General features: G+C 37.9%; 1 long non-coding RNA gene across 5 annotated transcripts in view; it reads left to right on the plus strand.

Annotated features, from left to right (window-relative positions):
• LOC107306485 (uncharacterized) overlaps positions 1-25,909 on the plus strand; it is a 63,055-nt gene extending 37,146 nt beyond the window's left edge. For 2 of the 5 annotated variants that reach the window (XR_014939567.1, XR_001552134.3), the window contains exons 5-7: positions 16,312-16,473; positions 20,430-20,544; positions 20,933-22,894. This is a non-coding gene — a long non-coding RNA (uncharacterized LOC107306485). Of the gene's footprint in view, positions 1-16,311; positions 16,474-20,429; positions 20,545-20,932; positions 22,895-22,955 lie in introns of those variants that run through there. The other 3 variants (XR_001552133.3, XR_001552135.3, XR_014939568.1) reach the window with 3 other exon arrangements.
• Positions 25,910-27,328: the final 1,419 nt, after the last annotated feature.

The raw sequence follows: 27,328 nt of genomic DNA on the forward strand, positions 1-27,328 counted from the left end.
GCTCAATCAGAACTTTAATGTTCCTTTCCTATCCTGGGCATATGACCATGCTATTCACACTGGTTTCCAAATATGACAGATTCCAGCCCAATCTGATACTGCAGTGACTGTTCATTTCCCACTGGTGATCACCCCCTCATCTTATGGTTTGCAAAGAAAAACACAGAGAAGCATCAGAAGACTCTCTATAATAACAACATATACTTCACATGCAGTCACATTCCAGCACTAAAACTCAAACACTGTGGTCTGCTTTTTTACTTTGCCATTTTGTTTGACATGAATCAGAAAAAAATATTTGGAGATCAGTTTTATTTCTTGAGCTTGTTGTCTTCATTTTTTTCCAGTATATTTTGAGCCAAAATCATTTGTATGGATCACCCTGTGCAAATTTGTAGGTACACAGAGTAAAAAAAGTAGCTATTTCTAAAGAATAGATTGGCAAAAATTTGAAAACTCGGTTCTTTGAAAACATTGAGTACTTTCTTCATTATGTACAACTTGGACTGTACTAATGCATTTGCTTGTGCATGTACCTTGTGTATCAGTTGCTAGGACATTTTCACTTGTGACTGTTTTCTGCTGTACATCTCTATCTGTTGCTTTTTCACTGTACTTTAAAAAGTTCTGGATCTAACCTTCGTTGCAATGCATGAGTTTAATCAAAATCTGCAGATGTTTTCCACTGACTGTGTAGGATGGAATTTATGTTTCATCAGTGAATGTACACTGACTGTCTTGACTATACACATGTAGACTTCAAATACACAGGCAGCAAAAAGATCTTTTCTCAGGAAGCAAGAACAAAACACCTAGACATACGAGCATGTACTCTGTATGTCAGTGAGAAAGACGACTTCGACATAGGGGCTATCCCAGATCTTGTAGCTGTCACTTGTGCAGCACAAGCAGTGATAAGGAGGAAGCTGTAATATAAACAAAGAGAAGAGACTCGCCTTGCTCTTCAGTGTAATTTGCCAGAGCGTTTTCTCTCTAGCCTGCAAACTGGTGCTGGGTCTGAGTTGTTATGCCATACTGGGGCTGCAGTGATGGATAGGCAGGAGGGCTGGCCTCCCTTGCAGTCACACACCACCCAGACGGTGTCCTCTGATGGCATTTGTTTCTCTGAGACTTCACTTGTCCATGTGCCCTGGTGCTGTTTCCCAGTGCTGACCTTTCAGAGACCACAGGGTGATGCTTCTCCACCATCCCAACAAAGTGCAATTGTTGTACTTAGGGGGAAAAAAACAAAAGTGGGAAAAAGGATGGAAGGATTAAAAAAAACCCCTCTTAATTATCTTAATTATTAATACATCTTAAAATTGTCCTCTTCTGTTCTGGAGTCTGCAGTAAAATGTCTCATGATCTAGAGTTTTTTTTCCCCAGTAAGTTATTCTCAGTAAATCTTGCCTGCTGGTTGCACGCATACACATTTAGATATCTCAGATCTGTCTTTACATACACTTTCTCCTCATGAAAATCATTCTGACTACCTAACAGGCATGTGGGAACTTGCATAAATTATGCTGATTATATATGATTCAAACTATAAAACACAAAATTACATTGCATTTTTGATAAGCATATACGCATACCATGAGATGCGTGAAAGGTCAGACTGGAAGTTCCTCCTTCTCATATATGAATACATGATTTTTTTACTAAACAGCCCTGCGGGTTTAAACCAGCCTGGATAAGAGGCTATACATGAGACAATCATCTGGCCTTGTGTTTGCTTTGCTACAGGGCTCCAGCTTTGCAACTTGTGCATAGGTGAAAACACACCTAGGTGTGTTAGTGGGCTTCTTTTTTGGCATGGGAGTTCTTTTCCTGGATCAAGGCCATGATGGTTAAGTCAGCTACATGATCAAGGGCATGACAGAGCTCCAACACAACATTTAATCTGATATCTCTGAGTTTATTTTAATTTTTATCTTCAGAGATGTGGAGTCACAAGTTAAGAATTATATTCTTACAGCATTTCCACATCATGAAGAAGAGAGATTAACTTCCCACAAATGTCAGAGAATGAATAGTCTTTAGTAAATTTGACAAGAACCACACCAGCAGAATGGCAATACTTACCAAAGGGAAAAAAAAAAGATAAACCCTAATCCTTTCAGAACACTCAGCCCTTCCTTTGGGTTCTTGTACACTTGCTTTCTTTTAACTTAGCTTTACTTACACTGAAGTTTCTAAATCTATTTCTTTATGCACTGTCATCCAAATTCTGAGTTAGGCGCTTGTATTCAGAAAAAGTGTGCTTCTGTGAATGCTGTTTAGTCTGCACAGAGACAGGTGCATCCTCAAAGAACAGCTGCACTTTGCTGGAGAACTGAGATTTCTAGCTTTAGACACTGGGATTTGGAAGTACTGGTGCTTAGAGGCTGGATCCAATTACTCTTGTGTTGCATGAGGACCTGCTTTAACCGGAGGGTAGGTGCTGAACCAACACACCTTGAAGTCCATTGAAAGTGTCCTATTGACTTCCAAGGTAGGATGAGTGGTGTCTGAAATACGCAGCACAAATTAATCTTCTCAGATGCCAGAACTGGCCTCCTTTGATGGTGTCTTGATCACAAGGCTTACCTCAAATGTAAAAATATGAAAGCAATGGTCAGAAAAAATTGAATATTTGTAGGTTTTTAAAATTGAAATTGACATGTAAGCATGTAGCCACGTTTATTTTCTGTACCTCTGTACTCTATTACTAATAGTCATTCATAATAGAGAAAAGGCAGATGTTATTGATTTTAAGTCTTTTTCTCTGGTGATGAAAGGGATGACTTTAATGCAAATAATTATTTGCATGATCATAATGACAGCCAAAATAATGCCACTGTGTATGAAAGTGTGTGCTGAACAAATAAGGGTAAGTATCAGGAATACTTAAATTTGAATATTCAATTAACAATAATCAAAAAGATGTGGGGCATGGTATGTAAATGAAAGTGTCCTGGGGCAAACCTTCTCAACAGAGAAGCCAACAAGATATTAAAAACACACCACATGACTTTGTTTTTCAGCTCATGAGCAAATACATGTTGAAAATATGTTTATTTGTTCTAACAGCAAAAACAAACATAGTCTATAATGTATGTATTAAGAGGATGTATAACTCACGCAGCATTCATGGCAGGGAAAATGTGACTATGTAACAGTAAGTGCTGAGGAAGGGAAAAGAAGGGAGAGCAGTAAGAAGGACAGATGCTTGAGGAGAAAAAAACTTGCTAACCAGAGGCTTGTACATGGACCACATCATCCTGTGTCCCACATGCTGATTTCTTGAGCAGTCTTCTTGCCAAGATAAATTTTTTCCTTGAGTCTAGAATTTATAGGATGTGCTTGGCTTGCATTGAGAACACAGCAGTTTCTTCTCCACACAAACAGCTCTATCTAGTGAGGTTTGGTATAAACAGAAAGACTGCCTCACTAATTATTTATACAAAGACATAGATAGCTGCAGTCTGGAAGGTTCATAGGAAGAGTATTCCTTTTTTGGGGGGATTTTACTGGGTTTTTGACTGTCAGGGCTGTGAGATGCTGCAGACCTTCATTTAGACCTTCATCTGTAAGAAAGTAACTTACACATTAACTACAATGATTCATGTAGATATTTGTATACTCTCTCTTTAGAGTGTTGATATTGCTTTTTTGGTAGTAAATTATTTATCAAAAGCAGGACTTATCCAGGTAAGGAGTGATTCTTCCACTTGGCCTCTTGGCTTTTGAGTAAGCTGCATGAGTAAGCTTTGCTTCTGAGCTACTAGTACTAACCTCAGTGTGTTTACATTAAGTGAAGATTCCTACATGTTCTGGAAATGTACTGCTTTCATATGATTTTCATGAAATTAATATGATTACTTTTATGAGACAAGTGCACCCCATTCACAAGTGTTTTCAGAATCAAAGCAATAGTTTTGCTAATTATGCCCCATCCTCTTTCAGACTAAAGATCTGAATTACTGAAACAATCTTAGAAAGGGGAGTAGGAGGAAAATCATTTTCTGAATGTTTCACATACCATTGTCTTCAATCCTCTAATTTGTGCATGAAATACAGAAGAAATATGGCAAGCTCTTAGCAGCTTGCAGAAAAGCAACAGTGCAAGCAAGGAAGAGAAGAAAGAATAACACAGTAAGTAGAAAAACAAGCTGCATTTTGGAGGGGAAGAATACTGGTGAACTGCAGTCACCTTGGACCTTAAGCTGAACCTTGCAAGTAGTCTTACTCTATTTTAAGCAGGTCTTAAGGAACTGCAGGATTGAGTCTCAGTTTAGACTCCAGGATTAGCATTCCTCCTGTGCAAAGAACCATGGAATTTTAATGAATACAAGTAGTCAGAATTTCTACTGTCTCCCAGAGATTTGTTTGTTTACTAATTTAGAGAAATGTTTAACATCTTACTTCAGTGATGCATCTGTATCCGCACCATACTGAGATAATGGCTAAAAATCTGATGCTGAGAAAAGAGTGGCATCTGTGAGTCAAATATGCTCCTAAAAGGACATGTAAATACTCTTTGAAAATACTGCCCCTGACACAGACCACGAGATACCAGAAGATTACAGCAGTCACAAAGACATCACATCAAGGAGTCTAGTTCACTTTCTTTTGGAAGTTTTCTGCATTTAAAATAAGAGAAATTTGAGGTGATATTTTAGTTTCTGCTGTAAACACATATTTTCCTTAGGACAGTGATGTCTTTAGAAACTTGGCCATAGCACCTAATTGTTCTACATGTCAACTGCCTTTCCTTGCTTCACATTAGGAGATTTCGCTTGCTTCCCTGAAAGTCTTCCATTAGAACTGCAGGGACCCATAGCAACACAAGAGAAGGGAACTGAGAGGGAACTTACTGAAGCTGTAACCACAGTCTGGCAAATACCTCCATGCAGCCTGTGAATCAAGGCACTTGGCCTAAGCATTTTGCTAGGTCCCATACTTTGAGTACACATTCTTTATGGTATCAAGAAGGGCAACCAAGCAAGCTGTTGTTAACTTTTTTGTTACAGATTTTTTTTAATCTGTATTTGAGATGTTCTGTGACAAGGATGTACACCTCTTGTTGGTGTTTCCTTTTGCAAAAAGTGAGTAGCTGTCTATGTGAAATCCGGCCACATGGTTCCAAAAATCTGGCTGCATTCATTCAGAACCAAACAGTAACTTGTAACATGGTCATTTTAGTCAGTCACAAGAATAATTCTGGATATTGGTTCCTTCTTAAAATGATCATAAACTACAACAAATATCAGGAAAGCCTACATACTCAAACAAGAATAATAAAAAAAAAACAATGCATCTCAACTCCCAGTTTTTCCAGAGCACTTTCTGTGGTTTCTGAAGTTAAGCCACACTAGCAACGACCCTCTGTTTTCACATCTTTGCCTACAAAGATATATACTTCATTACTTTATTTACTTCCTAACATCACAAGTAAATTATTATTTACAGAATTTTAATATTCACTTTTATATGTTTTTGCTCAGATTTAAAAGAGCTGCTTGAAAAAAAAGAAAGAAGATAATCTGGAGTCAAACAAAGATTTGGTAAAAACTGGCCCAAAAATACATTCTCTATGATAAATTCACTAGGGTGAACATTCAGAGTTGAAGTAGTGTCCCATGACATAAAAAATATATAATAAAAGTGAGATTGTGCTCTTAACATCCTATATGATAAGGATTTTAAAAAAGCAGCTAATTACCTCTTAAGGCAATTACTCTACTTGTTTCCCTGGTGACTCTACTCTCATAATGCACTGATCATATTTTTCATGATTATTTCCCAAACAAGAAAATAATATATTTGAAAAATCAATAGCAAAGGGTTAGTCTTCTGCATGCTTCCTTATATGTTCAAGACAGTGATCTTATCAGCACGGGCCCTGTTATTTTTAAAAGAGCTTTTTTAGTTAGCAAAGTCAGTAGCACTAAGGCCATGGGACTGGTAGCAAAAAGTTTACTGCACATTTGAATACTCAATTTTGTGGCTATAAACAGCTGTGTCACATTTCAAGCAATAACAATGGGATGGTTTTCAGCACTGCTCTACCAAGCAGGAATGTTTTCTATTCTCTTCTTGTATATACAATTAAGAGCATTCTCACCAGAGGAATCTGTCCTGTGTTCACTTCAGAAACACAACATGATGGCTCTCAAAAGTCAAAATCCTGCCTTTATTTGGACCACATCATGAAAGAAAATACACTATTATTTTTAGGGCTTCTGTCAAAAGTTTGAATTCTCTGACTAATTGTCAATACTTACCAATGTATTCAATTCACAAAGAAATCTGCTTTCAACAGAGAAGCCAGTTTTATTCTTTGTAGAAAGGTGGGTTTGCTTTTTATCAGACAGAACATGAGGAACTGAACACATTAGGTAAAAAGCAGGTTATACTCTTGCTCTAGGGGATATCCACCAGTGCCTGCATTCTTGTTGAGTAATAATGAGATACCATAACCAAACAGTAGAAGATGCATGTCAGATGGTTCTCCAATAACATTAGAAAAAAAGCAGCTGATGTATGGGATATTGAAGGCAGATTAAGTTGTTAATGTATATTAGTATATTCTTAATTTCCTTTTAATTGAAAAAGACATATTGACTTTAATTAGAACCATTTCACAGGAACTGTCAATTAGCACATGTCAAACTAGTTAATTCAGAACAGAATTCTTTTAATTAGGGTCTGCTTTCCTTTAACTGTGGGGCCAATGAAATCAGCCTTTCCTTATCAAGATTTTAAATGTCTCTAAGACATACAATACAAATGTAGTCTCTTATCTATTATTAGAAGCCCATATGGATAACATTAAAATGATGATGCTGGCATTGTTCATGCAGCACAAATCAGAGTTTCCTTTATGACTCTTTGGGAAAAAAAAAAAAAAGGCTTTGAAGAAAGACTATTTTAAATACACAGATTTATCCTACTTTAAAGAGACTGCAAAATTTATGACACGCATGTTCACATTTAAAGTATTATTTAATACGTCTGCTCAAATAAATGGGCCTATTCAAACGTTTTGTGTGTTCTATCAGCCAAAGACACATAAAACATTTTCAAAGCATGTAGTAACGTTCTTCCCTTAAATGAACTGTAATCAAAAGGAGAAAACAGACTGAACAATTTTTTTTTTTATTTTATTTTATTTTATTTTATTTTATTTTATTTTATTTTATTTTATTTTATTTTATTTTATTTTTCTGGGAGGGGACAATATAAAACTAGCGTTGTTAACTTTCATTTTGTGTGAAGATTTAACACTGATTGCTAATCCAGTGGCTGTGAACACTAGTGAGTTAATGTCATCCCAGTTATCAAATGGCATATAACCCTGGTCTTGCCTTCCAAATGCATTTTCTGAATATATCTGAGTTTTCTTATGACTTTCAGTTCATGGCCAACAACAGTGTGCATAACCCTTCCCCATGGTTTCTGGGTGGTGCCAAATATGACACCTGTAATGCTGGTAATGCCACTAACAACAGCTGGGAGAAATATAGCCAAAATATGAAGGGAATGATTGCAAAATCTAGTCTTAGTTTTATCATTTGGGATTTAGCCACTGTTTTACTGACCTATATCAACAGAGGATTACAGAGATTAGTGAAAGGAATACTTAATAACTCAACTGCGGATTCCAAAGAGGATTATCTGGTAAGATATTTTATGTATCCTGATGCTTTGTTGAACATATTAGGGACCTGATTATAGGCCCAAGTAACTTAAAACAATAAAAGAATCATAATTTCCCTAAATGGAGTACAAATGGGATGCATTAAAATTTACTGTCCTAGGATTATACTTTGTCTAAGATCCTAACCATAACATTTTTTTCCTCCCACAGGAACTCTTTGGTTTGTGTTTGGCAGCGCAGTTGTTGGGGTGCTGTATGCTAGAATGTGTTATGGTTTTCACAAACTCTTGAAATGCAGGTGAACTTGAACATGATGAATGGCTAAACTGAAACAATTTTGTCCTGGGAGTTTTTTAGGTCAAGCAGGAGATCCTATACCTATGTCACTTCACTGCATATCATCCCACATGAAGCGTTCCTTGAATATAAACTAACAGATATAGTGCTACTTTTAAATGTGATTGTAAATAGGTAACATTAAACTCCTCTATTTATTCATTAATCCTATTGTGGCCCATATTAAATCTCTGCTTATCAGTTTATATACTTACCATATTTTAGAGTTCTTTAAGCAGATCTAAGTCACTTCAGCACTGAATTGCATAATCCAACTTCTTTTCTAACATAGCAGAAACAATGCACTGGATTTTGATTATATTACTCAACTGGCAATATATTGTTTGTTTCAGAATGGCAGTTAATAAGAGCCTTCTTTTAACATCATCCCAACACAAACTGTGCATAGGAAAGAATGGTACATTTACCATATGGGTTAGATAACATGAGGGGAATGCCTTTGTACTCCTGTTTTCTGTGTTATGCAGAAATGCGTTTAACTATAGGAAATTCTCTGTTAGATTACTGGGAATTTTTTAGTCCTTGCAGTATCCTGGTCTGATCAGTAACAATTTGCCTAATTCATATCTTATAGCTGGGAGAACTGAGGAATAGCTGCACAGAGGGTCACCAGCTCACTACAGCCCTATGCCCATTTAGTTGCTGTCACTGAAAGCAGAACTTGCCAATTGCCTGCAGACATACCAGCAGCAGCTCAGTCCCTGCTTCAAACCCTATCTTTATAGCAAAGGAAGGCTTATTTTTCTTAACCAATACTAAGGCAATGTGATCCTTTGCATGGCAGCAGCACTAATATTTACATGCTTACAGATCTCATGATTAAGTAGTAAGCTTTGACTTCAATTCAATCTGACGGTTTCTGATAGCAAAAAGTCATTACAGAACTTAAAAAGCACTTGAACTGCAGCAATATCTTTACAATTATCTATACAATATCTTTCAGCCTCTTTTGGCTCCTTGATCTTCTGCAGCAGGCCCAACTTATGCACCAACTTTGGTTTGTGAGAAGCTGAACCTTAACGTGTGTTATTTTAAAAAATGTATGAAAATGCTGCAATATACAATGGATTTCACCCAGTCTGACATTCCTTTTGGGATAAGTACTTCATAAAAATTGCTCATGTGAATCATGTAGTGTTCATGTATTGTTCATGAATCAAACCAAGAGCCATTTGAGAATGACTAGCATTAGGGAAATGTAATAGCTTTTTAACAGATTATTTAAATGACTGTATCTCTGATTTCCAGTCATTTTATCCAAACAGCTATGGCAGAACTATCCCTGAAAAGGGAGTAACTTTCTGATTAAACTCTTTTGTCGCTGGATTTAAGAAATATTTTAGAAGGGAGAATTTCTCAATTATATATTCATCTTTCAGAGCCTGGGCATGGAGGGTGTACAATTTGATCAAACCCAGCTGAAAGCACAAATGGTTTGGAGGATTCATTCCATTTTTACAATCACAGCTGAGACAGCACTTGAAATGCGCTCAGCACTGTGCAGTCCTCTTGTGCAGGCTGACTGGTGTGGGAGTCATTTCCTCACTAGTTTCTTGTAGTGGCAGCTTGGCTGGGATGCCTGACACTCAGCAGTGCCTGACAATTTGGTAGTGCAATGAGACAGTGTTCAAGTGGAGTACTTATATTTTCCTGTAGCTGGATTATTGTCCCATCTATCCCCCTGGTTTCTGGGTTGTATGTATTCTGATGTAATTGGAAACAGCAGATAAGTTCAGATGTTCACCTCATCTCCTTCACCTGCTTCTGCCAGTGGCTCAACCTGCACACCCTTGCTCCTTTTCATGGAGAGTTTCTATCCATGGCTGTGTGTGTGTTTGTAAGTGGTGATGGAACCCCCTACAATCCTGAGATGGAAGGGACCCATAAGGATCATGGAGTCCAACAGCTGGCTCCATGCAGTACCACCCAAACCCTATGTCTGAAAACAGTGTCCAGTTGCTCCTGTAACTCCAGCAGCACAGGGCCATGCCCGCAGCCCTGTGCAGCCTGTTCCATGCCCACCGCCCTCTGGAGCAGACCCTTTCGCTGTTCCCCACTGCCCCTCCCCTGGCACAGCCCCATGCCTTTCCCTCGGGCCTTGTTGCTGTCACACAGAGCAGAGCTTAGCGCTGCCCTCCGCTCCCTGTGAGGAGCTGCAGCCTCCATGAGGGCTTCAGTCAGCTCCTGTGCACTGCGCTGAGCACACCCATGGGGCTCAGCCGCTCCTCACACAGCTTGCCTTGAACACCCTTCCCCATCTTTGTAGCCCTCCTTTGGATGCTTTTTAACTGTTTTATTTCCTTTTTATATGATGGTCCCCAAAACTGCTCATGCAGAGCTGCAGGCATATTCCTTTGGGTCACAGCGCCTCATGCTACACCAGCCTTAACTACTCCTCTATTAAGCAGTTCTCTGAGCATAACTAAAGCATGTGTGTTGTTAACATACATAAGTTATATTTAAGAAGGTTTCAAACCAGCACATTGTATTTTGCAGCACAGTCATAAAAATATGCTAACATGAAAACATCTAATGAGGGAAATGTTGCGTGCAGATGTCTGTTTGCCTAGTATTCCATAAAATGACAATATATTTTTATTTATACGAGTAACGTTAGACACAAACATGTTACCAAAAAAGCGTTCATTTAGGAAACATATAAACACAAGATGAGTCTAATATAAGAAACTGTTGTAAAACACATTTTTTTTTTAGTGTTTATACAATGTTAAGAAATTAAAAGAAATTGTTTCAAATACTTTCTTTTTTTTTTTTTTTTTTTTTTTTCCCCTCTCTCATGATGAGAAAGAAATATATGCTCTCCGCTGGCATATTATTTCAGATGTGGTAGCAAAGTGAAATTTGTGCCTCACGTCATGTATCCTTTACATGATGCAAAGGAACATAATTTTATTTTTGTTTTATTTGAAGACTGTCTGGGCACATTGGCCACCAATTTCATTTTTATTGCAGTGCATGGATAGCAAAGTCACATATCCTTATGTTAATGCAGAGGGCATGGGAAGGGAAAGGGAAAGTATAATTTTTGTTGTTGCTGTTGTTATTTGAAATTTCCATAGTGTCTATGCACATTGGGTACCATTTCATTTTTATTGCTCTGCACTGATAGCAATGTCGCATATCATTAAGTTAACTCCAAGTTAGAAAAAAAGAGAAAAACTGTTTTTTTTTTCTTTTTTCTTTTTTTTTTCCTCTTCCATTACCATTGTTTGAAATTTTTATACTGTCCAAATATAATTTCTGTGGGTTGGTGTGAGTACTGAAAAATCTAATGTCCACTGTAAAAAGCTATATTCATTTATGATTTTTGTATCGCTTCATATGACAGTGAGTAGAAAATGCAATGCTACTCATGTTTCTTACTGGTGAGATAAAGGTTTGCTCAATGTCCAGATGTAGCTAATATGGAAACAACCACCTTTCAGAAAAAAGTGGACTGTTTAATATCTCCAAATTGGTACATTTTATTAAAGAACTTATCTCAAACATCCTAAATATCTCCCATGTCCACCTCACTGTCTTTTAACTCCTGAGCAGTGGCTGATCATCACTTTAGGATGCAGAGGGTTAATCTGTAGTTGTGGTGCATCCACTCCTTATCTCTGACATGTGTAAATAATGGCCATTGGGATGGACATAGCGCTCATCTAAATGGGGAGCACCAGGCAGCTGTGTGGCTGCTCTGTTTTACGTGACAGGTCATTGTACAGGTCAGCACTAATAGCAGGCAGGATTACAGCCCTTGGGCTCCTCTGGGAAATTTGTGCCTCAGTATGGTGAATCTACTGCCAACAATTGTCTCAGTTTTGGAGGGTAAAAGAGGCCAACTTGTTTTATTTCATTTAGTCTGTTATTAACCATTCCCATATCATGCACAACACTGTTTCTTTATCCTTGACCTTTGGAGCAGCTCTGTTGTGGTACTGTAATTCAGTGTCCATTTTTAAGGAGTCACCCTGGGAAAGACAGATAAGGGGCTGCCAAAAGGTGATGGCATGCAGGACCAATATGGTCTACATGGTTTCAAATAGACCCCACATGGTGCAGCTGGGACTCTGTTCTCTTGGTAGAATACCCAAACCAAGTTTCTGTAATTCATACTTGTACTAATGGTTCTGGGACACCTAAAACCCCTTGACACTGCTCTTGTGGAGCACATGGTTGAGGTGACTCCATGGAGGACAGTCTCAGCCGGAATATTCAGCTGATCCATAACATCTCATTCTTTTCTGTCTTGTGATGTTCTAAATGTAAACTCTTTCAAGACATGTGGATTGGACCCCACAAAAGCAGACATAATTCCAAAACTGTTAATGGGCTCTGGAGACCTTGTTACTTGAAGAGGGATACAACAGCTTCCAGACAGTTGTTCTCTTGATGTGAAGTATAACAAGGAAGGACCTAGAGTAGGTTCTGTGCACTGTGTATACCAAGATGAATCTGTGAGGACAGGAGAATCTTGGCCAATGCAATATTTAATGCAAGCTGTATGGTGTTAAACAACCACAGATGTATGCAATAGATTTTGTTGTGTCACAATAGGCTACATCCCAATAAGCCACCTGAACACACAAATATGTGACAGCTAGTATGGTTTACATTTTTAATGCATTTCCTTGCATGAGGCTTGGAATAGCTTCCTCTTCACCCATTGCCATAGGCTACTGCTGCGTGCTTGCAGCAGCACTCCATCTTCAGGAGATCACATATAATGAAAGAAAATAATGAAAGAGAGACTGGCCAGGGGAACCCCATGAGACCATCCATTTTCACTGAGCCTGAGATGTCAGCACCTGTATTGGTGTTGCTGTTCCCTGGATGGTGTCCATGAAATAAGGACCTTTCTGCAGCCAATGAAGCGGCAGTGGGAGTTGCTTGCTCTGGAAATGTCAGTTGCAGTGTTGGACAAAACCTTCAGCAGTACTGGTGTCCTTTTCCTCCCATGCTTCAAATGAAACAGAGCAAGTGTGAAATATTTTGTAGCAGGTGTTGGAGAAAGCAGGATAACGTGGCAGTTTTGGAAGAAGTGTTGGAATGGGAATACGCTACTGAGCTCTCCATCTGGAGAGGAAACCCAGAACCACCCTTCCCTCACAAGCTGCTGGAAAAACAGGAGAGTGTGTGTTTGGGGGTTTGTAGAAGTCAAGTTATTGCTTGTTTCTAAATGTCTTCATATGTTTTTATTTGTACTGCATACTTTCCTGTTGGCTGCACTGGAGCTCTTTTATTTTACACTGATAAATTCTGAAACATTCTAAGATATAAAAGATTTGCATATCTCAGGGCCCTGTAAATTACATTTCACTCCCCCCTCCCCCCCACCCTTCCCCCATTCTGGGTTTTTGTTAATCTCAGTGGATCTAATTCTCAATCACTCTGGATCTTATGCAATCATTTATACTAGTGCAAAACGTGTGTAAAATGCTTGTCAGAACTATGTGACATGTTTTTATGTGACTGAACTTGAGTTCTGGTGTAGTACACAAGAAATCTGTGTCCAAACCTTACATCTGCAGTGTATAATACGCCTGTCCAGATGGCAGGTATATTCCAGTTCTTAATAAGCTACTTAATAAGCTCTCACCTATCTCCATAGCAAATGATGACAAGCCTTTCTGATAGTACTTCAGAAGCAGGAGAGTTCATATATAGTCATCCATGCATACATAAATATATAAGTATATATGATTTCCCAATTTTTTAGTAATAGAAATAACACAGACACACACGTATATATGCATATGTATATATATATATATATATAAATTTTTCTACATAAATGCAATGTGAGGTATTAAAATTGCAGTCCTTTGGGAGAAAAATGAATCTGCAGCAATGTTATAGAACATGAGCATAACTTTTGTGAAAAAAAGAGCTGCTCCATTCACTGCTGAGCCAGTGGTGGGCAATGCCAGCAGTTTAACCATTTGTTTGGAAGAAATGGTAATAAACCATTTCTCAGCAGTAGCAATCAGCTTGCTTTAGTTGGACTCAGGTCCTGGCAGTTTCTGATGGATACCAAGCAGAGTGGGAGGGCCTGGGTCTTGAGAACCAGCCAATGCTCCCTCAGGGCTGGAACATGAGCATCAGTTTCACATTTTAGAGTTCTGTGAGATGTCTGGGTGGGGCTGTAAGCAGTTTGGGGTTTGAGGGTAGGATAAGCTGTCCATGTTGACACAGTCATTATTCATTTATAACTGTGTTGACATAAAAATTACCAAAGTTCAGCTTTAGTAATTCTGAGCCCGTGTTGCAGTGGCTGTGTAATGGGAGAAACAATAGGGAACCAAACTCGTATACAATGCACTTTAATCAAAATCTTCATATAGTAAAAGGTCTCTCATTAGCCTATTGCTTGCATTTTTGTAGCAGTTACCACAAACACTGGCATATACTGACTTGTAGTGGAAAATATTAGCAGGAAAAATGGGTTTTCAAAGCATATTGAATATACTGCAAAAATCTGTTTGCAATCCACTTGCAGTCCAAGGATTTATTTGTTAGAGTAACCAAAGCTTAACCAGATAAGGCCTTTACTTGCTTCTCACATGCTAAATAAGTGTAGAAAATAAATAATTTATGTTTTTCTTTGATAAAATTCCTCCATGTAAAGACCTGGGGTAACGCATACTGACATATGAGGTCCTCAAGTAAATTTAGTGTTTCTCTTACAAACTATATACTTGGAGTCTTCTGATGGGAAGGTTTTTTGGCTAAATCTCTTATCTCAGGAACTCTTCATTGTAAGATCTTTGATCTAGCGCATATCTCAAATAATAACTTATTGCATAAACTTCAGGTAAATAATTCCATCCTCTCCCAGTCTGATCATCTGTGGATCTGGTAGCTCATATACAGACAGCCTGTTGCCAAAACCTTTGCAAAATAATAATGATAATAATAAAAATAAAAATTAAAATTAAAAAAAGAAAAAAAAGAAAAGGAAAAGAATCAGACTTCCTGCACCATTTTTTATAGACAGGGTAAATTGGATGTTGGTAGGTCATAAATACGAGCATATATATGTATAAAGACAATTTAGAATGAAGTAGTGTGCTAGATAGTGGCTAATCCAATATTAGCACCAGGAAATGACATCATTTTTTTCCCTGGATGCTGCAATTGCCATAGTCAAATCTCTATTCTCTCCTTGCCCAGGCAAAAGTGTATTGAACATAATTTTTTTCATATGCAGTGACTTAATTCCCACTCTTCAAGAACTCATGCTCTGATTAAAAAATATCTACTTATAATTTTTCATCAAATTAAGTTTATTAAAACCAGTCAGATAATCTTTATTATCAAGTTATATTTAATACTTATTATGAGATTGAACCACTAAAATATCTAGTTCTAGTAAATAGTTCAAGAAAATATCTCCAAACTTCAATCATAAGAGAATGATATTAAAGCAAATATTCAGATTAATTGATGATGGGAACATTTGGTTTCTAAAAGCAAAGACAAAATATATTAGGGTTGGGCTGAATCTTGAGGTTATCATGTATCCTTTGAATCATTGTCCCGAATGTTTATATGTGTAAGTATCAGCTAAAATGAATAAATAACTTCAAGATTGTTATTAATTTTTTTCTGATTGTTTTCTGTGACTGAACAGCTTATGTAAATACTCTGAGCTGCTGCATTGTCTATAATTACTGAGCAATAGATGGAAGTTGCAGGCTAGTTAAAAGCATGTGTCTTGATTACAAAATACAAAGAATAATTGTAACTTATTTCCTTTTTAAATTTATGTAAGAACAAATATAGTAAAATTTAATTAAAGCACATGAATTTTAGTGCCAATTATAAATATACTGATAAAATTCTAAATATATAATAATCAACAAAAGATTTCTAAATAGATCATATTCTTCTACACTATAAAATATCTAAATTAAAAAAAATTGCAATAATAAACCAAGAGCCACTAGTGTGTCCTACAGAATACTTGCTGATGTCTAGCAGAAAAAAATATGGGGAAACAGGATGGTATTTATTTGCTAAAATCTTTTAAAGTGAAAAGCACACTTGACTTGTCATGAAAGATAATATAGTAAGATTTGATGCACATACAAATTCACTGGATTTTTTTTTTTTTTTTTTTTTTTACAGATAAACATCAGAAGTATTAAAATAGTGTTTGATAGTCTGCCAAAGTGTTTGTTATTTTTCTGGCATAGTGAAGGAGTGAAAAGAAAATCATTTGGGAATGAAAAAGGATTCCTTCTATTTCTTGTATTGATGGTTTTATTCACTGTAGGAACTGATGATGTGTTGTGCCGCAGGTGACTTTGTGGGCTGTCCAACAGCCTGGACCATAGAAACACTCAGAGATGGGTCAAGAAGAGCAACATTCACTGATCTGAATGTCTTTCCAAATGTGGGTGTCAGATCCTCTATCGTGGGACACCACATCCAGCCATAGAGAACTTGCAGCAGCAGAAAAGGTGGGTGAGAAAAACCTTCGGTTACCCAGATGATTTTTTCCTGTAAGTCAAAACACTGCTCATGGCATGCACTGACAGATTGGTCATCCCTACTTCTATGAATAGAAGGAAAATTGCTTCCTTCTTTTTGAAGAAGTTCTGTAGTTTTCTTCTTGATTTCAGGCAGTGGTGAGAATCATTCCGCACTTCATGATTTGCTATACCATGTACAGCAAAATACAACCTCTGTGTAGCCCTTTGGGGTTTCTTCAGCCTTCCTGAATGTTTTCCTTGCTGTTGTGCTACCTGCCGTCTTCAGGTGAAAGCTTCTTCCTCTTGGTAATGTATGTTGCCAAATTTCTAGGTTGATTTTGTGCCAAATGATTTCATCTTAAGAGCTAAATACCCATTGGTTTTTGTGAGCACTGAGTCTTGTGAGCACTAGGACAAGTCTGTTTTTTTTTTAAAATTTTTTTAAAACACTTAAGAAACAACTGCTGCCGTAATCACAAGGGAATAGCGATCCCTCTTCATAAATTCAATTTGTTCATAACCTTTTGACACAGACCATAAATAACCTTTATATATCTCTCTCACACACACAAGGACACATGCAGCATATGACATAAACAACATATATAAATATTTACAAAAATACAAATGTAAAGTGCCATAAAAACTACCCACTTACTAGCAAGTGGTTAACTGCTTGATCCAAGTGATACCTGGAATGCCTGCCATCTCTGTTTGCTGTGCCACTGTATTGGCTGAGGTACAAAACCATAGCAAAGGAAGTACTAATCCATGAACAATGAGGCTATTTCTGCAGAGATTACACCAGAGATGAGGGGAAGCTGAGGTTGCATTCTGGCTCCTATAAGAGCTAGCAAGATTTTCTGCTCTGTAGTCTGGAAAAGCAAAATATTAGAGTAAAAATGAAAACCATACAGACTATTTTTAATTCTGAAAATTATTCTGTGATATTATTTATTATTTGGAAGAGTTGATAATAATATTGACAAAAAAACTAAACAAAAGCATGTGCCAGAATTGAAATAGGGAAATCAGAAAATGTTATGGAGGGAATAATTATTCCTAATTCAGATTTATTCCTAAAGAGGACATATTGCAGTGGAATTAAAAACATAAAGTGTGCTTTGCTTCCTAACTGTGATGTCCCTAGTTGTGCTTTAAAGCCTATAGGAGGGTGTCCCATTGGATGAACTTGATGCTTTATGTTTTCAGTAATATAATGGTAAATGCTGATAATCTCCGGGGTAAAAAATTAATGGAATATGCTACATGTAAGAAAGTACTGAAGTTTAATACTTATTCTGATGTTAGCACAACTTCTTGCAGAAGATCCAAGATAAAAAGGATTCAATTCACAGACTTATTTTTTTCAAAATTAAAAAATTAAAAAAAGCATTTTACTTTAGACCTTTCAAGTGTAATGATGATGATTTACACTTTTCAAAGAAAAAAAACATTGGTAAGACCAGGAGTCAGAGACCTATTTATAACAGTGGAAAACATCCTTTTCAACTTTTTTTCACCTTTGCTGAGCAGGGTTGCCTGGAGCTTGAATGTGTATAGTCAGAAAAGGAAATATCGGAGGCCACAGCATCTCTTTGCCTTTCGTGTGCCTTCCATTTAGTTGATAGGGCTTACAGCCCTGGAAGGTGCAAGACAACAACATTCAAAGAACAGGCAGACTCCTCATTCACAGATGCATGGTAAGAAAACGTGACCTATATGGGATGCTGCAAATTACACCTTGAGCGCAGCACTTGGAAAAACCAACATGTTTCTGCTTTTGGGAGAGCAATGTGCTTAGTCTTTCTTACCAACATGGGCAGCATAACAAATAGAATACATTGTCTCTGACAAATAATAACAAGCTGTCATTTTCAGTATTATAAATTCAGAATATTCTGAATAGAGAGTAGCTCCTCACAAATATATCTTTCAAAAAGAATGACCATAACTGCTCATCCATGTTAATTAAACAGAACCCCAGCTCCTCTGTCAGGTGTGGATGCTTTCGTGAGTTTGGTGCTACCCACAGCAAGTCAGGTCAGAGGTCTGGGTGATGGAAACCTGGGGAGACCTAATCTGCACGTGATGCTGCAAGGCTGCAGAACCACTGAGGCTGAGAAGGAAAGCTCTTTAGAACTATTAATCAAAGTGTGGTTTGGTTTAAGGGTGGCATTTTGCTAATGCCTATTTAATTGAGAAGTATGTCCTTCAGTAGCGATGAACCCTTTCACAGTACCAATTAGTTCACATTATGTCGTGACAAGTAAAGGAAACAGTGACAGCATAAGGATTCAATTTCCTAAATAATAAAATACAAGCTATATTAGTGTAAATAGTGGAACAGGAAACAAATTTACAATACACCTGAAGCTATTACATGGCTTTACAACACATTTAAATGCAATTACTTAATTTGGGCCACCTTTTTTCTAAACCTTCTGCTTTTAAACCAAGTGAGGGATGTTCGTTTAGACTAAGCCAGTCATTATTCCCATGTCTTCATGTTTTCCCTGCAGCAGTTGGAAACAGTCCTGCTCCAGCTTTATTTATTTAAGTTTCAGTTTAGGAAAGTATAAAGTTAAGGAGAGACCTCAAGAACTTGGAGAAACTTCAGAGTTGAAACTCTGCCAGGTAACATAAATAGATTAGAGCATACACTCTGACAGGCCAGGAGCAGCTCAGAATGAAAGATCAAAGAAGCCACAAGAAATAAAAATAGCCAGAGATCTCTAGAACAGATATCATATATTAAATTAATTACAAGAACAAGAGGTATATGTGTAGACACTACCATGTACTAAAGTGAGGAGATGGTCAAATCGAGTACTGAGCTTCTCTCTTCCTTCCTTTCCTTAATTCTCTACCACTTTAATATCCACGTCTGAGGAGAGCTGTTTATTTTAACATATATTTCACTGGAACTTTATCTAGTTAATAGAGGTTCCACAAATTAATCTGGGATGCTGAAGCAAAATTCAGCAGATTATGCTTTGAAATAAAATTTCCAGGCATTACACTTTACTTTTCAGATTTTCATTCCATTATCTCAGTTGATAATCTTACAATGTTTGTCATTAAAGATTCAAAATTACTACCAGTTAACACACCACAGTGGCTGAAATACTGAGCCCATTTTCTGTGATATGATAAACACATCAGAATAAATACTTCAATGGCAAACTCAATAATTTTCCCCCTATGATTGTTATTTAATGCCCTCAAATATTTGTAGGTTTTTTATCACATTTGCACGTGATCAGCACTTACCAACAGTCAGAACTTAACCTCTTTCTGTTGAATCAACTCCTTCAGTCTTTTAATGTAGTCTTGTTTGTATTTCAAGGACATTTTTAAAAGGAAATAAAAATGTGGCCTTAGCAGGCTGATTAAAGCATAAAAAAGACAGAACAATTTGAGGGATTCAGTTATAGTAAATTACCAGGATTGAATGATTTTCCTCCAGAATTCTGAAGCTAGAAAATTATTAAGTACAGTATGTATAGATGGGAATATACACATTCTTTTAAAAGATAGTAACAAGAATAGTAATATATAACATCATAATGTTTAACATCCTCCCTGCTAAATCACTCTTCTTAGAGACTGAAAGGCACCTTCTTCAGGGTTTTGCATTTCTTTTGAAAAAGGGTGTGAAATTTATGATTCATTTTGGTGCTGAGAAAGCTAATGAATTCTTCTAAAGAAGTTAATTTTGCAAGAATCAGAGGACAGTGGCCTGAAATGACCAAAACAGTGAAGCTTCTGCAAACAGGAAGTGAATTAGGGCATAACAAGTGCAAGTGAGCAGGGAAAGAAATGCCCTGGACTCTGATAAATCATATGACAAAGGCAAAGTAAAGAGACCATGTAAGAAAATAATACTTTTCTGTGTAGAAAGGAATTCTTACTGACTAAACTAATTATTTTATTCTTTGCAGTCCATTGATCCTGTCCACCTAGTAGGAAGGACAACTGAAATTCTACTGGGTTAGGATGGACAGATTCCATTGTGTTACTCTGGACGCACCCACACTGCTGACCAGGAAAAAGAAGGTAAGAGTTAGCCATTGGCAACAAGTTATTTTGACAGGCTGCAGAGCTGAATTGGCATGTGGAAAGTTGTTGGGAGAACTGAGGTTGTCATCACCAGCTACAATCCCACAGAATGCAGAACACAGACATCTCTCTGTACCAAAAAGGGCTGCTTCTGCTCCTGCAATTGGGCTTGAATTTCTGGATGTGTCCTATGGCACTGGACTCCCAAGACTGTCAGTAGTGCTAGGGGAGATCTGTGCAGGATCTGCTTGTGGAGCAATTAAATATCTTGCATTTGGGGAATCTCATGTTTAAAAGGATAGCAACAACTGAACTCAACAAGAAACTAATTGAGTTTTATTATTATTATTATTTCTTATTTTTATTTTTTTCTGTCTGTAAGCAGCATAGGCATTTACACCATTTCATCATACAAAACCACATCCTCTTGGCCAGCTGTTTTACACAGATCAGTTTGGGAAGGATGCACTGGACACAGATCTTACCTAATGTGCCAGACTATGAACTAAGTGGACCTTGGTCTGAGTCTATTTGACGTCATGGAGAAGGCTTGTTCTAACCTTGGATTCATCCAAAGTCTCTAAAAGGAGTTATTTAAGTGGAGGTAAGCAAAACAACAAAGGGCACCTGCTTTCCCATGTGTGTGTGTATCCACAGACAAAAGAGGGAAGGGCATGTGTCTGGACAGAAATATATTCCCCTGTCTGACTTGAAATCAAAGTGTGGAATCCACTGCTATTCAGAAATATATTTTGAGTGAATTTTTAAAAAGGGTTGGATGAGTTCATTGCTATTTGTTGCAGCTACCCTCAAATAAATATGTGACTATCCTCTTTTCCAGCTTCAAAATTATATAACTGAGAGCAAAGTTTGGCTATCTAAAAGTAATTAAATGCAATGCTTGATTCTCAACAGCAACCTTTTTGCCTGAAGAGGTCAGGAAGGAAATATTTTCCCACGCTAATGGGTAACCTCAGTTGCATTTTTCAGCAGCTGTTATGCTCTTGAAGTACTTGTTCGTTACCACTGGAGACACAATGTGCCAATGCCCAGTTCTGTGTTCCAGAGGTTTATGAGTTAGGAGAAATGTTTCACACTCAAGAGAAAAGAGAACAGTTGTCCCCTTCCATTCTTAAGGTATAGTTTTGTCATATCGTAAGATGTCTGTCTGGTCTTTTGTCCCACTTACAGTTTCATTCATTCAAGTGTAATTGTTAAGGTAAGCCCTGTGTCTGGTATGTACTTGTCAAAACCCAGGCGAATACAGAAGCAAAACATAGCATTGGTAATGGTGGCTCTCCTGTGTGTGTTGGTACTCCTTGAGTACACCTCTGCTTAATGAGAAAGCACAGGTTTTCTGACAAGCAAGAACAACAAATAATAATAATAAAAAAAGTTGCTATCCTGTCAAATACTGTGTGCATATCAAGGATCTGGAATACAAAGCAGGCTTAACAGCAATCACATTTTGAGTAGAATTCGCTTGAATGTAACACCTTCTCCCTCTAAGGTTTTGAATGTGGTATCTTAAAGAAGATCACACAAATTACTCATTCCGGGAACAAAGGCTCTTTTTTGAAAGCTGTCAGCTTGCTGACAGTTATGATGAGCATTTACTTCAGGCTTGTAAAACATATTAATCAAACTTGTTCCTATAGCTTCAGTCCAAGGAGGGTTACTGTTTCTTTTAGAGAAATGTTTTACATAAGCGAAGAGCTCTGAATCTGTATACACCTCAAATGCAAACTGCTTTCTATGCCATTCATTTATTCAATGAATAAATACTAGTCTACACCAGGATTAAGGAGAAGTGAAGCAGTGTATGGAAATCTGTTTATTACAAGACTATTTGCCAAAGACCTATGCACCATTCATTGAACCCTGAAAAACATTTGAAAATATGGGTTACATTTGCAAACTTCAATGTATGACATGGAGATCTGGCAGACTGCCTGGTTTCTACTTTAAGGATTGTCATTCTGGGAAAAATAAATTTCTCTAACTAGACAAAAGTCAATGTTTTCATGTTTTACTGCAATCAAACTGATACGGTTGACAATTTAATGTCTCAACACTTAAAATATCTGTGGATAATCAGTTATCTCAATCAATCATATCTACAAGATTTCTCTATTTTCAAAGCCTGTATACATATGACAGAGATATCTAACAGTTTATAGAAGTTTATAGAAACCTTCCCTTCCTTAATGCTTCATGATTTCTCTTCAACTATGCAGTTCTTCTTCTTTTTTTATTTTTATTTTTTCCTTTTCTTTTTCTCTCCATATGCAAGACTTTATAATTGCTGGAAAAAAAAAAAATAAAAAAATCCAACCCTGCACTGTAATCAGATTTTGAAACCTTTGTGTTAATGTCCTGTTTTATTTAATTTTATGTATATTTTATAGTCTGCTTGCCTGTCAGAAAGATGTGGAAATGTGCTGGCATTCCAGCTGAAGACATCATTATGAGTGAGAAAATGCTCAAGGCTTTTTCAAAGTGGGTGCTGAAACATACGTTTCTCTTCTTTGACTCCAGGGGATGCTAACAGCTGCCCCAGCAGACAGGTACCGCAAGGTCAAAGGGTAGCAGAGCTGTGCACCTTCAGGATTTGACTGCCAGCAAAGTAGATGGGTAGTTTCTCCAAACCAATAATAAAAATAGCAACAATGATGAGAAGAAGAAGGAACTGACAACAAAAATGAAAAGAAACCTGCAGGAAGTGAATTCTGGGTAGCACAATGCTTGGCAGAGCTGATTTTAATATCTGACAGGTTGAGTTCACTAATCTTTGCTATTCATATTGACGTGAAACTTCATACAGTTTTAGAGATTTGTATCTATTAAGACATGCAGCAGTGTTCCTACAACATGGGAACAAGTTTGCTAGCGCCTACTGTTCTTCTTCTTCCCTGATAAAAATTGATATGAACTGCTTTAAATGCCTAACAGATAATTACTCTGAACACTCAATAAAGAAAGCTGCATCTTTAGGGCCTCCTTTATCTTTAAAAAATAATACAAAAAAACAAACCCCAGACCCACCAACAAGACAAAACAACATTCTTCCCTCCGTCTTCTCCCCCCACTCTTTTGTTTCTTTGATTACTTGGAGCCTTGTAATCAAACTAAGCTTAGTTTCAGGACCCTTGGGGCAGTATCTCTTAGTTCCCTGTCAGACTGCGTTGCAAAACAATCAATCTTGCTCTTGCACTCACTTGGCGGAAGTGCCGCGACACGAAGAGCGCAGTGCTTTGCTCTTGCTGTGAAGCTTCGATGACAAAAGTTTTTATCAGAAGCTGACTGTATTTAGGGTTATGAATATGCAATGACTCTCATTAGTATTGAAGCGCAGGAGCACAGGCTGACATCCCCCGCCACTTTTAGCTGCTGCAGAATCGTCTAATGAATTGTCTTGCTCTTTCACTTGCACAGGCACTGCTGTTATGGCTCCCTGTTCCAAGGGGAGTTGCCCAGTTTGAGAATACTGTTGACTGCAGAAATTAATTGCCAGGAACTGCTCTTGATTTTGTTAAACAATGTTGAGACAGTGTTAAAATTGCCAGAACAGAAAACCATTAAACTATGCACTAGACAGAACCATCATGAGTGAAGGAACATGCATGTCCATGTGCCAGGTGTGCCACAGCTTTGCGTGCAGCCTTGTGGTCACACCTGCACACATGAAGATGTCTGTGTGCCATAGGAGGGTCTCAGAGTCCTGGCTTCACACTGATTAATTTATTGTTCTCCCAGCTAGAACAAATGAGGACAAGGCAGCGTTCTCCAAATAAGCAGGATTCCAATACATTGCTGTTTGATCAACCTGTTAGTACTCCTTCCTTTTCCTCTGGGACCCTGCTAAACATTTCTCAGTTCACACATCTGCAGTCTTTTTATGAATAAAGCACTGATAAGAATGTTGCCAACAAATGATTAAGATATCTGGCTTGATTTGTAGTATTTGAGGAGATGTGAAAGCTTTCAGAAACATGTGGAAATGCCCCTTTTTCCCAATTGGTTAAATTAAGTTTTCTTTTTTTTTTTGCTTCTTCACCCCCCCCCCCCCCCCCAATTCATCTGAAATTTCTCCTGACATGAAAGGAGCTTTTGTGGCTCTCTGCAGATTGTTAAGGATGGAGTGAATTGAAACAGATAATATATTCCAAGAAGCGTAAGTAGCATTCTGAAAGGTGTGTGCATACTGCAAATAATGAAGGATATGAGGTTCTCCCAAGAAGATGTCAGCCCTGTGCAGCTCTTTATCCATTCAATCAGTAATGGAAATAGTCCCAGTGCAAGCAGGAGGATCTGTTTAATTTTTACTGCGATTTTTGGCACTGCTGCTCTAAAGTGAGCTTAGGTTACCTCTTGACCCAACCCCAGGAGTGCCTGTTCTCATCAGCTGGAGAAAAAATAAACATAAAAAACATCTACATGTTGGGAGTATCAAATACAAGAGCAGTTTAAAATAAATGCAGTTCTGACAAAAGTGGCTCAAGTATCATACATCAAACACTTGTTACCTCTCTTGGCCTTAGTGATTGCACGTGACTAAGAAAGAGTGAGTGATAAAATCCGAAGAAAGATGAAACCAATCTGGGCCTTTTTAAAGATCATCAATCATTCTGCGCAGCCATGATATTATTAGTTCCAGTAAGCCTTGTTCTCCCATTTTATGGACATCATAAACCCCCCACCCCTCTACCAATGCTACCATGGGAAATCATTTTTATGGGCAGCATCTTAGCATGGGCCAATCAGATCTAATCACATAACAAGCTACTGAATTATTCAACGTTCTCCCTAATTCTGCATTCTTCCTGCACTTTGCTGTCACTGCAGGGTTTTAAAAGTATGTGTTTTTACAATATTTATTAAGAAGATAACTGTACACAGGAATTTTGCTTTCTCGATGTCTTTCAATAATTGTTTGTTCCCTTAGATGGTTGTACTATATGCGCTACTGTATAGAGAATATTTTCTCAGAAAAGAACAACTATTCATAATGTGGCATTCGGCTCTAAACTCTTTCGGCTTTTAAAATACTGAGCGTAAGGACAATAGTGAAACAATTGTGTTCAAACATAAAATATTCAGATTTACAGAGCAAACTGTAACCAGCATGTCTCTTAGCTGTTGCTATGAATACAGGGCTTACATTGTATATGAAAATATTTCAGTTTTAATTGCAAATCTGTGCAGAGATGATTTGGGGTCTGTAATTAGCACATAAATTCCAGACTTCGTGACTGCTGTGAAAATGCACATTATTTATGGAACGATTATCTAAACATAATTCAGTGTTTTTTTGCTTTCAACAACTACTGTAAAAGTCTGATTTAATAAAATGTGAAAAATTTCCCATCTCTTACACTTCTGTTTATGTTATGAAGCATTCGTTCCTCTGTGCTGCCATTTCCCGCTCCACCTGCAGTGGTCTCTGCTTTCAGTGGTTCCATACTTCACTCACACCTCAGGGAGGTTTCTTCACAACCATAAAGTGCCAGGCACTTAATTTGTTTAAAATGAAAACTTGGATTATGCAAATTGGTCTGAACTGCATGAACAGAGTGAGTTTATGTGACCTCCATCCTCGTGCTTTTTCATCCAGGCTCAAAGGGGAAATAGATAGGAGCCCTGTCTGAGCTGGTTTTAAGCTACCATATGCAGACTTGTGATTATCTGGACAGGGTTATGGGAAGGACAAAGTGGTCTCTTCTTCCCACCCACTTATTGCAAACTGCAGGCTCAGCCTCTTCTCATTCCCATCACTGCAGGTTGCATCCAGCTCAAAGCTCCTCCACCAGAATTCTTCCCTACCTGTAGCCACATGTGTTTTCAACATTGGTTACTTCCACAACTCATTTCACAGCAATAATTTTTTGGGACAGTCTCCCATAGTAGGGTTTAAAAACAGATTTTTGAGTTGTACAGAACTGAGCTTTCCCCTTTCCAGTCTTAATTGTGTCTCTAGGCTGCTAGTGGGCACCGAGCTCTGTAACAGTGTGCACATCTGCATGAACACTGCAACAGTGGGTTAAATAAGAAAACACAGCTTACAATAGCGACAAAAATCCCTCATATGGACTTAATTTACTGCTGAAAAGGATACACCTGATGCTCTCCTCCCTTGTGGGTTGGCCCTGTATATAGTTTTGATGTTTTGCTGTTGTTGAGGTACAACCCCCATCTTCCCTCCAAAACCTGATCATGAGGTATTCCACAGACTCAGCTCTGTGAAGCAGCAGCCTCAGCAGCCGCTGTAGTAGTGACAGTCTCAGCCACTGTGGGAATTACCTCATCTCCACCGCAGCTTCCTTATGGCTGTGATCCCAGCCCTGCCTGTACCAGTGATCCTCGTGGGATAGACAACATCTCGGTGCTGGGCACCAGAGTTCTGATTTAAGTGGTGGTATCAGTGTCACAGCGCACGTGCTGCAAGAATGGACGTGAGAAGAGTAATTGAGAGATTCAGCATGAAGCCACTGAAAGCTGTAATTTGAAGTTCCAGTACTACTATTACCACTAAAGTTTAAAGCAATAGAGGCCCAATTATGAACAGTTATTTTCTTAAATAATATTGAATTTCTATTCCCTGAGAAATACTTGTTTCTGCCTACCCATTGCTATCACCAGCACCTATCTGGGTGGCTTCTCATGTCAGAGTTGCTGATCCTCACATCCTGACAGCAAAGAACAGTTGGGAATTGAGGCTGGAAGACTTGCTGGATGCTGCTTCATGTGGAAGGCAGCAGTGGATCCAGCCTACCTTCCAGGG

The sequence above is a fragment of the Coturnix japonica genome, chromosome Z (assembly GCF_054131305.1).
Source record: "Coturnix japonica strain WE chromosome Z, WE-NBRP24, whole genome shotgun sequence".
NCBI classification, from domain to species: domain Eukaryota; kingdom Metazoa; phylum Chordata; class Aves; order Galliformes; family Phasianidae; genus Coturnix; species Coturnix japonica.